The sequence below is a fragment of the Macaca nemestrina genome, chromosome 12 (genome assembly GCF_043159975.1).
Source record: "Macaca nemestrina isolate mMacNem1 chromosome 12, mMacNem.hap1, whole genome shotgun sequence".
NCBI classification, from domain to species: domain Eukaryota; kingdom Metazoa; phylum Chordata; class Mammalia; order Primates; family Cercopithecidae; genus Macaca; species Macaca nemestrina.
Window position 1 is genome coordinate 30,443,460 of NC_092136.1, and position 10,679 is coordinate 30,454,138.

Here is a 10,679-nt window from a genome sequence, read left to right on the forward strand (position 1 = left end):
ACCAATAAAACAAAACCTTTCTCATTTGATAAATATTTCAAAAATATATAACAAATTATTTGAGCATTCTTTCTCCTCTCAAAAGCGTGCTGTCACCCTATTTTTGAAGACAGTTAAAAGAATTCTATTTCTGAACACTGTTAAGAAAAGTAGGGGAGTCCCAGCAGAGTTTTGAGCAAAGGCAATGGAATAAACATGGCATTTCTGAAAAGAGACACTTGAAAAGGCCGAACACTCGCTTAGCATACCCAGCATAATGTAAAAAGGAAAAAGAAACTATTCAATTGATTCAGTTCATTTGTAAAAGGAGTTTTCCCAAAGTAGACCACCAACAAACCAGTCTATGTGAATCACTTGCAGAGCTTTGAACCCTGAACCCAGCATTTTGAGAGTGGGACCCAGACATGTGCATTTTAAAAGATTCCCCAGGAAATTCTGATGGGGAGCCAGTGAGCCTGCTGAACCAGGTGACTACTGACATCTCTTCTTTGAATGACTTTCGACAATCCCACAAATGTCTGCTTGACGGTGTCCTGAAAGAGCTGGGTCATGGCTCTCATTACACACTACTGAGCATCTGTTGTGTGCAAGACACCAGGCTGTATCACACTTCGTCCGGACCTCATGTGTCTTACAGTACGGTGATGGGACGTAGGTGTTCTACACTTGCCTATAGGCTTCTCTTCTTTCCTAATGAAGCTCCCACTCATCCAAACGTCCTTTGAGGAGGAAATCTATCCAACTTACTCCACTGCAAAAGCTGGAGAACTGACAAGATTCTTCCTGACCACTTCAATGGCTATGATCATAGGCAGTACTGTGATTTACATTTGCAAAATGAGGAATAAAGCTGGAGACATTTCCAGTACTAGAAATGGTCTGTTTGTAGCATGAAGGAGTATACTCATTTCTTTTTCTTTTTTCATGTCCTTTAAACATTTGTTATATTTTTCTCCTGTTAAACAGCTATATAGGCTTAATACAAAGAAGTCTGAAAACACAGAAAGGTAAAAAAATTAAATGAAATTAAGATCATCTGAAATACACCAAGAGCAAGTTAACAACTGTGAGCATTCTGGTTTGTATATTCTTGCAGTCTTATTTAATTAACTGCATTTATGCACTTTAAAAAAACAAAAGTAGAATTATATTGTATATATGGCTTTGATGTCTTAAAAATTAACATTGCGAACATGTGCAAGGAGTGTTTCTTAAATTGCTCTTTCCATTGTCACTTTTACTGGAGATTAAAGTCTCAAAGTAGATTTTTTGACTTAGCAGAGGGAGAGCTGAGATGTCTCATTAAAGCTTGGCTGAGCGCCTTCTGTTACTGCTTATTTACATAAGTAGCTTTCGTAAAATCAACAGCTCCCACGAACAAGACATATACATTAATGCCTCACAGTCCAATACATGATGAGACAAACAACCACTGCTTCCTAATATAATGCGCACACAGCAAACATTGCCTGAGATGAGTCAGCTGTTCTGAAACGTAAGATTAGGAAATTAAATTTCATGCATACATTTCCATGAATCAAAAGTCAAAATCAAAGGACAACCTTCTGTGTTACAGTGAACTCTGGAAGTGAGTGTAAATAAGATAATAAGATATGCCCTACTTTGTTGTCATCTTTTTTTTTTCTTTTTTTTTTGTTGTTGTTTGTTTGTTTGTTTGTTTTGAGATGGAGTCTTGCTCTGTTGCCCAGGCTGGAGTGCAGTGGTGCAATCTCGGTCCACTGCAACCTCCACCTTCTGGGTTCAAGCAATTCTCATGCCTCAGCCTCCCAAGTAGCTGTGATTACAGGCGTGTGCCACCATGCCTGGCTAATTTTTTTGTATTTTTACTAGAGACGGGGTTTCACCATGTTGGCCAGGCTGGTCTTGAACTCCTAACCTCAGGTGATCTGCCTGCTTCAGCCTCCCCAGGTGCTGAGATTACAGGCATGAGCCACTATACCTGGCCAGATATGCCCCACTTTGAACAAACACTGCTAGAATCAGGAAGAATCTTCCGTTAGCCAAGGATTGCTTTTGAGGTTCACTCCAAAAACTGAGCTACCACTGGGGACGAATGGTCTCATAATTTTGAGTGTAAAGTGCAACGATTCCAGCTCATGAGCACCAATATAATTTTTGAAAACAATACATCCACAACAGGCATCATCTAGAAAACTAACAGGATCTCTTTTCCACTAGAGTGTAATGTTGTTGACTAATTGCTTCCAGTTATTAAGCTGGAAGAGACATGCTGGGGAGAATGTTTTGGAGGAGCAAGTAAGGGCAGAACACAGAGAACCAGGTAACTTAATTATTTCTCACCTTTCTCTTTCCTTTGTAGTTAATTAGCAAACATTCCTTTCTCCACCTTACCTCTCTGTTGAGGTCATATCAGCAATTATCTGCCCTTCGGTTTATGCAAAACTACCTGAATAACTCATAATGCAGAAGAGCTTATCCATTTTCTTCCATGTCCTGTTGCCCAAAAATAATCAGCAATGAAATATCTCAAACATACAGAAAAAGAAAAGTAAATAACCCACCTAGATTTATGAGCAGTTCACTCTCTACCATACATGCTTAATATATTTTTAGTAAAGCTCTTTAGTCATCACTGCCACATTTACAAGGGTACTTGGCCTTTTGCTGTAGCTTGTCTTCTGAACATATTTTTGCATGTAAGTCTTTTACATATTTCTCTGAAGTGGTTAGAAATCCATCAGCTCGATGGTCTTTATTGTTTCAATATGGCCCAATCCACAGGGCAGAGCATGTGACTGGTGTAGTGGTTGCTGCATGGCTTTGAAGTCACATGGATTCGAGTTCCAATCCCTGTCTACTAGCTGAGCAAATGTGGTCAAGGGTCTGTGACTGAAATTCTTATTGATAAAGCAGGGATAACAATACCTACCTTGCTGTCGAAATGTCAGGAGGTGATGTAAGCAAAGCATCAGAACAGTACCTAGCACATAGTAAGTGGTTATCATCAGCTTGTGTGTCTGCTGTATATGCTGAACTGCTTGAGCCCATCTCCAATTGAAGCTGTATTTACCAGGATCCACTCAACCACTATCCTGATCATTAGCAGCTCCTTATTTGTGGACTCATGAATACAAGTCACTTTCATCTGCGGGGCTTCAAACTTAGCCCAGTGAAATGGCAGTCTGTTTTATTTTTCTAAATACCTGGAGGCGACTTTTTCCCTGCCTCTGACTTTAAAAACATAATGAAATTTTACAGAGTTTTATAGCACTGAACTTTATGTAAAATCAAAAGAGCCTGTGAAATAAGAGAGCAGTTGGTTACAAGCAAGCCCCTTCATGAACACGGGCATTTTTTTAAACATGTTTGTATCTGTGAGCATCTCCTTCTCTTCCTATCCTTAAGTTTATTATTTGTCATGAAAACAAAGTACTCTTAAAACATTGTGTTTGAGTCCATGGTTTCCAACAGTGAGCTTCAAATTCACCTGTGGTGCTTCAGATTATAGATTTGCATACTTTGGTTTAAAATGAATATTATAAAAATTTATGTTTAAAAATATGTGTGTGTGTATACATACATAGCTACATACACCCAAGCCTCATATGTGCATGTGTATACATAACATATACACATACATACATACACACACACCACCACCACCACCAAAGCCCCACTAAAAAAATACCGCAATCTCTGGGAGTAATGGGGGCAAACAGGAGGAGTTAATGTTCTACCTAGGTAAGACTACTATGGACCCAATGTTGAGAATCACAATGGGTTTATTACTTGAAACACTACCTATCTAAAGGACAGTTAAAGACTTCGGTATTAATCAGAAAGTCTTTTTTTTTTTCTTAAATAATTTTGTAGGCAAGATGCTGCTGTTACAAGTTTTCTGTTACGAATTATGTCTTCCATAGGAATGAAGCATCCACGCGGTCCATCCAAGCATACTGTGAATCAAAACATACGTTCATAGCTGGAACGAAAGCATTGGGACCATCTAACTGGATTCCACTGGAATGAGTCTCTGTGAAACCATGCCGAAGTCTTTGTAAACAACCACCCTAAAGAAAGCTACATGAAAAATAGCCAATAACAAAAGCACTGGATTTAACTCAACTTTGTAAAAACACAAAAAACACAAATACGATGCACACACTTCATCCTTTTGTGAACAAAATGCCACCAAACATTTGAAACTGGCCTAAGGCTACATTGACATGAAGCCCAGCCTTATTGACCAGCGTTTCCAATACTCTCCCCCCACCCCCATTCTTTATTCCCAATAGATACGTCTTCTCACAGGTAGTTAATTAGCAAACATTCCCATCTCCACCTTATCTCTTTTTTTAATTTTATATTTATCTCTTTTTTAAAATATTTTTTTATATTTATATATATTTTTATATTTATCTTTTTTTTTTATTCCCAATAGATACGTCTTCTCACAGGTAACTGGGCAGAAAAATGCTTATTGACTGATCTGGAAAACTATAATGCATCTAAAGCTGGAGAACATTAAAAAACCATGCTTCTCTTTATTTATTTCAGTTTCCATGGCAAGAGGAAAATAAAAGGCAACTCTGTTTGAAAGCAACAGCAATAAACAAAGCAACATCTCTGGCAAGCAGGCAAAACTTAAAGAGTAAAAGTTATAAAGCCCCAGGTAGACAATGCTACCTACCTTCCCCCATCCATGGGGATGACTCTTAATGGCGCTGACTAGGTATAGACACCAATTTGAGACCAAGAAGTTATTCTTAGAAGGTGCTAACTTTTATATTTTCTTTTAGGTTCTTGCTGTTAAGTTTCTCTTTCAACTGACTTCAGAAATCAGACAGTGAAATCAATGGGGTTTTCCAGGCCACCAAATTCAAAGTAATCAGGGCAGGGTCAGAATGCTGGTTGACTTTTTTCAACACACAGGGACCTGGAATTGGGGTTCCAGGTCTACCTCTCAGCACAGAGTCAGCAGATACAATGCCCTAGATGGTTGGATTTTCCAGTGTCTGTGACAGGCATCTTCAAAGCTGATTCCTCTCCCTCTGAAAAATCAAGGCCAACACCTTTAATTACTGACATAGTAGTGTACTTCCTGTACTGCAACCTCAGTTCCTTTTGTCACTTTTGCTTTGCATTCAAGTGTCCTGGCCAGTGTTAACTGCAGCACTTTGATTTCTCTTTCTATAAAGACTATCAATACCAACTCATTTGTTTCTGCAACCATGTAACCCAAGGACATATTCTCCTGGGTGAAACTCTAAGATCCCCCTCAGAAGTCAGTGGAGAATAGGCACAGAAAAGACGATGAGGGTCATAGTTTCTAATAAGTTGTTTTCTTTTTTTAAAAACTTTTAATTTTTATTTTTTTGAGACAGAGTCTCACTCCGCCACCCAGAATGGGGTATGGTGGTGTGATCTCAGCTCACAGCAACCTCCACCTTCCAGGTTCAAGCGATTCTCCTGCCTCAGCCTAGCTGGGATTACAGGCATGCGCCACCACGCCCAGCTAATTTTTTGTATTTTTAGTAGACACGGGGTTTCACCATGTTGGCCAGACTGGTCTCGAACCCTGACCTCAAGTGATCTGCTTGCCTTGGCCTCCCAAAGTGCTGGGATACGGGCATGAGCCACCGTGCCCAACCAGTTTTCTTTCATTTTCTTTTTTTCTTTTTTCTTTCTAAGGGAGGGGATTCCCTCAGTGGATTTACTTAGAGTGAAATGGTATCTTGGCTTTGGACTTGCCCCTGCCTTCATTCATGTGGGTACTTTTTATTTAACATTTTATTGTAGGTGGGCTCCCCTCTACCTAAAAAACCAAAGGGAAAAAACCCAATTCTTTAATTTACTCACATCCTGTTACGCTTTCACAGGCTGTTCATTTTCATACCAGGCCTCATCTTCTGTTGCCAACATCCTAGTTTGAAGGAAAGGGGGAGACAGGTCAACTGGAAGTGGTCCTGACCTCAAAGGGAGGGAACTCCCGGGTACCTCTTCCCAGCAGTCCTAGGCTATTTCAAAATGTCAGCAGGTCTAATCCTAGAAGAAAACACCACTTACTTCTCAACCTGCTGGGGTGCGGTGAGGTCTAAACAATACTAACTGACAAAATCTGCCAGTTCCTGAGAACTGCCAGAGAACTGCCTGAGAACTCAGAGATAAACAGTAAGAGGTATGGTCAACCTTCAGGGGAATGAAGAGACTATCTCGATGCAACAAAAATAAAGGAATAATGTGCTTTGCAGCTTTAGAAAGAACTCTCCTTCCTGCGGGTGCCTCTGTGTCCCAGGCACTAGGAGGCTACCTAACCAGCAAGGTTGATAGCATGACCCTGGCTCCACTGAAAACTTGGGCCTATAGGCTGGCTTATTCTAAAGGGTGCTTTTTAATTCTAAATTATTTTTAAAATTTTTAATTTTTTTTTTTTTTTTGAGACAAGTTCTCGCTCTGTCGCCCAGGATAGAATGCAGTGGTGCCATTTAGCCTCACTGAAGCTTTGACCTCTCAGATTCAAACAACTCTCTCGTCTCAGCCTCCCGAGTAGTGGGGACTACAGGCATTCACCACCATGCCCGGCTAATTTTTTGTATCTTATTATTATTATTTTTTTGTAGAGACAGGGTTTTGCCATGTTGCCCAAGCCGATCTTGAACTCCTGGGCTCAAGCAATCCACCTGCTTCAGCCTTGGAAAACTGCTGGGACTACAGGTGTGAGCCACCGCGTCCACCTGAACCACCAATCTTTTAATTTTTTCAGCTCCAGCTGGCGAACCCACTACCTGCTCTTCTTAGGCAGCATCCCTTGGTCACTATTCAGCCATCTGCTACTGCCAAAGCAAAAGTCCATGGCCCTCAAAGGGTGGGAGCTCTGGCTATTGGCCACTTACCATTTTGCCTTCTGAAATCCTTGTATTTCTTTCTGAATTCACACACTCAGAATTGGCAGTATATTCTTAAGCTATAAAGTCCTCCACTATATGCCCATCCCAAAAGCCTGAGTAAGATTATTTAATCTAAGAAATGGTTATTTATGGAAATCTGATCTTCTCATTGCCCAATAACCACGGAATACTGAAGAGTTGCCTCAGATGGCAGGGAGCCCGCATGCTAGCTCACACACTATCCCTAGTAGCCATTTAACTTTGGGAAAAGACCTGTTTTTTCTCTGGACTTTCGTTTTCTCCTCTTTAGAAATGAGAAGCTGGTTAGCCAATCAGTCATGTCTATGTCTCTTTCAGGTATATGTTCTACGCTTTGCAAGTGCAAAGTTGACAATCTGAGAATTTGTGCATGCCAAAGGGGCTTAAAAAATCATAGTACCTAACACTTAAGCGCTTGATGTGTATTAACTCATTTAATCCTTCAATAACCATATGAGGTAGGTGTTATAATTATTACCCCTATATTTTAGATGAGAAAAGAAGAAATAGAGAGAGGTTGAGTAACTTGACCCATTATCCGGTAGTTTTAAGGATGGGGTTTGTATTTTTAACCACCATATGCAGGATAATGGGCAGATCTGAGGACTAAGCTTCCTTGACGTTTGCATGCTTAGAAGGTTTCAGAGGGAGTGTGAGAATCACAGTTAATCTGCCAATCAACGGTATTTACAGAAAACCAGGACTGGAGCCAGAGAGCGTCCTCACTGTTACCTGTTGGATTCTCTTGGCATTATTTAGTGCACAACATTACTATAGAGAAACACAAGCACTTTTATGGCAATGGTGTAAATTAGGAGGATTCTGACAGTAAAGCCCAGAGTCACTCCAAGATAAAACCATCAGTTTGGGATCTCTTGGCCACCTACTGACCTGTCAGTGTATTGAGGCAGTTTGGGGTGGGAAGTACGTCAAATGATACTTGAGGAGGGAATACAAGAGGCCAGGCAGAGTGACTTACTTATTATTTATTTATTTATTTTTGGTAGAGACAGAGTCTCGCTATGTTGCCCAGACTGGTCTCGAACTCCCACCTTGGCTCCCAAATTACTGGGATTACAAGTGTGAGCCATCATGCCCAACCCCAGAGAGTGACTCTTGACTAGTTTGGAGAAATAAACCGACTTCAAGGGTCTTCAAAACACAGCCACTTGGAAGTCCTGACTGCCCTTCTCTGATCTCCAGCATGCGCCTCTGCAGAAGCAAGTGCCTTTCACTGAGTCTGACCCTAGCTGAGTGAGATATTTGCAGAGGAAAGGACAACATTCTTATTTTTTTCCTGAAACCAAACAAGAAAACCAGGAAAGTTGCTTGCTAGTCTACTACAGAGAGGTAGTGATGAGAACTTGTAATACTATCTAGATTCTGAGCTCATTGCTCTAGGGCCCAGGGTCCCAAATGGTGCCTCTTTTCAATGCTTATTTACCATAGTTTCATAGAAACCTCACCAAGAGTCAGTTAGTTCTTTACCCTTTGGGTTTTTTCCATCAGTAATCCTCTTGGCACAGGGTGGGGCTGAGCTGGGAACAATATCATATAACTCTGGTTGCAGCTGTCCTTATGCAAACCAGCATATCCACAAGTTACCACCACCTTTTGGGGGAAACCAACATAACAGTGCTGGTGGACACAGCTTCAGGTTGCTAGTGGTCACTGATATGTACCATTGCAACTTGGAAGGAATTCTATATGTTGATACTTTCTTTGATTCTGTCAACCAAACAGCTTTGTGGCACACATGCTACAGTACTGAATGAAATACCTTTCTTTCCCTTGAGCCAAAAGCACATAATAAGCTATAGATTCTTTGCTGCTATGCCATTGATTTATCTACTGTACTTTGTTACCCAGGAGGGCTATGAATCATCCTTCCTAACTTTTCAGCTTCACAGAACAGGTTACTTTTAATACAATCTCTTCTTCATCTAGATTTATTTGTTCTGAACCCTAACACATTCTTAGAGCATTATTTCTTACTGAAGACAACTCTCCCTTAGTGTTTGTTTAATGATAATTTTTGTTCACACGCTCTTCCTGGGTGTCCATTTGCCCTTTTTCTTTTTCCCAATGCTTTATATTCCTAGGAATACCCAAGTTATAAGTGGTCAGATTGCCAGCATTCAGCAATCCCAGGCAGGGGGCAGATTTTACTGCCTTTCTCTCTTCTCTTCCATGGGTTGCTGAACAGTGTTAACATTCTGATTTCTTTTAGTAGTAGAGCTCCAAGACAATCTCTTACCCTGTCCTTCTTACTCATTAACTTTAATTTCCAAAAAATGCCACCGATACCATTCAAACACTAGTTCAGGAATTACCATGGGCTGGGCACTGTACTGGGTGCTGGAGATACTGAGAAGAAACATGATCTGTTCTCAGGAAGCTCACACTATGGTGAATGTGATCATTAAGGTCATGATTAAGCAAAGCAGGAAGTACTCCAAGGAAAGGTGAGCAAGGCATTTACAGGTATGCAGAGGATTGCTTGACCCAACCTGGAAGAATCCAGAAAAACTCATCCAAATCTGGGCACGGTGGCTCATGCCTGTAATCCCAGCACTTTGGGAGGCTAAGGTGGGCAGATTGCCTGAGGTCAGGAGTTCGAGACCAGCCTGGCTAACATGTTGAAATCCCATCTCTACTAAAAATACCAGAAAATTAGCTGGCCGTGGTGGCGTATGCCTGTAGTCCCAGCTACTCAGAAGGCTGAGGCAGGAGAATCGATTGAACCCCCTGGGAGGCGGAGGTTGCAGTGAGCCAAGATCATGCCACTGCACTCCAATCTGGGCGACAGAGGGAGACTCTGTCACTCGCAAACAAACATACAAACAAAACCCATCCAAGAGCCACAAAGAGGTTATGCTTGACCTGAACCTTAAAAGACAAGTAGCAGTCATGTTGGGGGAGTCCAAACAAGGGATGGGTTGATGTGGATACAGCAAAGGACATAAAGAGTCATGGCCAGATCATGAACGGTTTTGTCCCTTGGGCTAAGAAATTTGAGCTTTATCTTAAAGTAGAGGAGCCACCAATTCCGAGCTACAGCAAGGAATTGTAATATAGCATTGTATCATGTATGAAAGGACAAAATTCATGCTACTTTCCTAAAAGTAAGATTCTGTGTCCCCGTTTGCTTCATCTAATATTGCTTCTTGGCCCCAGCGATAGCACACAGAGCACCGGAAAACTAGTTCAGGCTTAGCACCAATTCCTGAAGCCAGTTTACCTCTCCAGGACACTTACAGCTATGACCTTCTCCAAGCTCTCCAAGATTGCTGTGCTTGTTCCATATTCTGGTCTGCAGAAGGTGAAAGGGTACTAATCATCCTGGAAGCCTTCCTGGAACAGGATCTCTTTGCACAGGGTCATAAAATGAGGGATCCAGATGGTACAGGGAAGTGTAAATGGCAGCTGGAGATGGGACAATAGTAAGAGCAGAGGCAGAGACACAAGTCAGCAGACCCCACATATGACATGCCAAATACAGGGAGTAGGGGAAGAAGTGGGAGACATGGTACAAGAGGTCAAAAGATTTACTGGTTCCCTGTATTACATGAGAATGTTACTGCACAGAGGATTACACATTTCCAAGTTGGAGACACTAAAGTACAAAGGTGTAAATTGTCTAAGCACAGATATGAGGCAGCGGCAAATTAACAAAACAAATCACATGCCTGTTTCTAACCTGTTTGCCATGGCCAAGAAGAGTCTGTGAAATCAAGTTAGACATTCTGTCTTTGAAATAATGCATTTACA

At 41.2% G+C, this 10,679-nt stretch overlaps 1 long non-coding RNA gene across 1 annotated transcript; it reads right to left on the reverse strand.

Moving 5' to 3' along the window:
* Positions 1 to 997: 997 nt before the first annotated feature.
* On the reverse strand, positions 998 to 10,157 carry LOC105471554 (uncharacterized). Its single transcript, XR_011610692.1, has 4 exons — positions 6,049 to 10,157; positions 5,842 to 5,905; positions 4,673 to 5,033; positions 998 to 4,062 (listed from the first exon to the last, which is right to left on the reverse strand). It is a non-coding gene; the product is annotated as an uncharacterized lncRNA (long non-coding RNA).
* Positions 10,158 to 10,679: the final 522 nt, after the last annotated feature.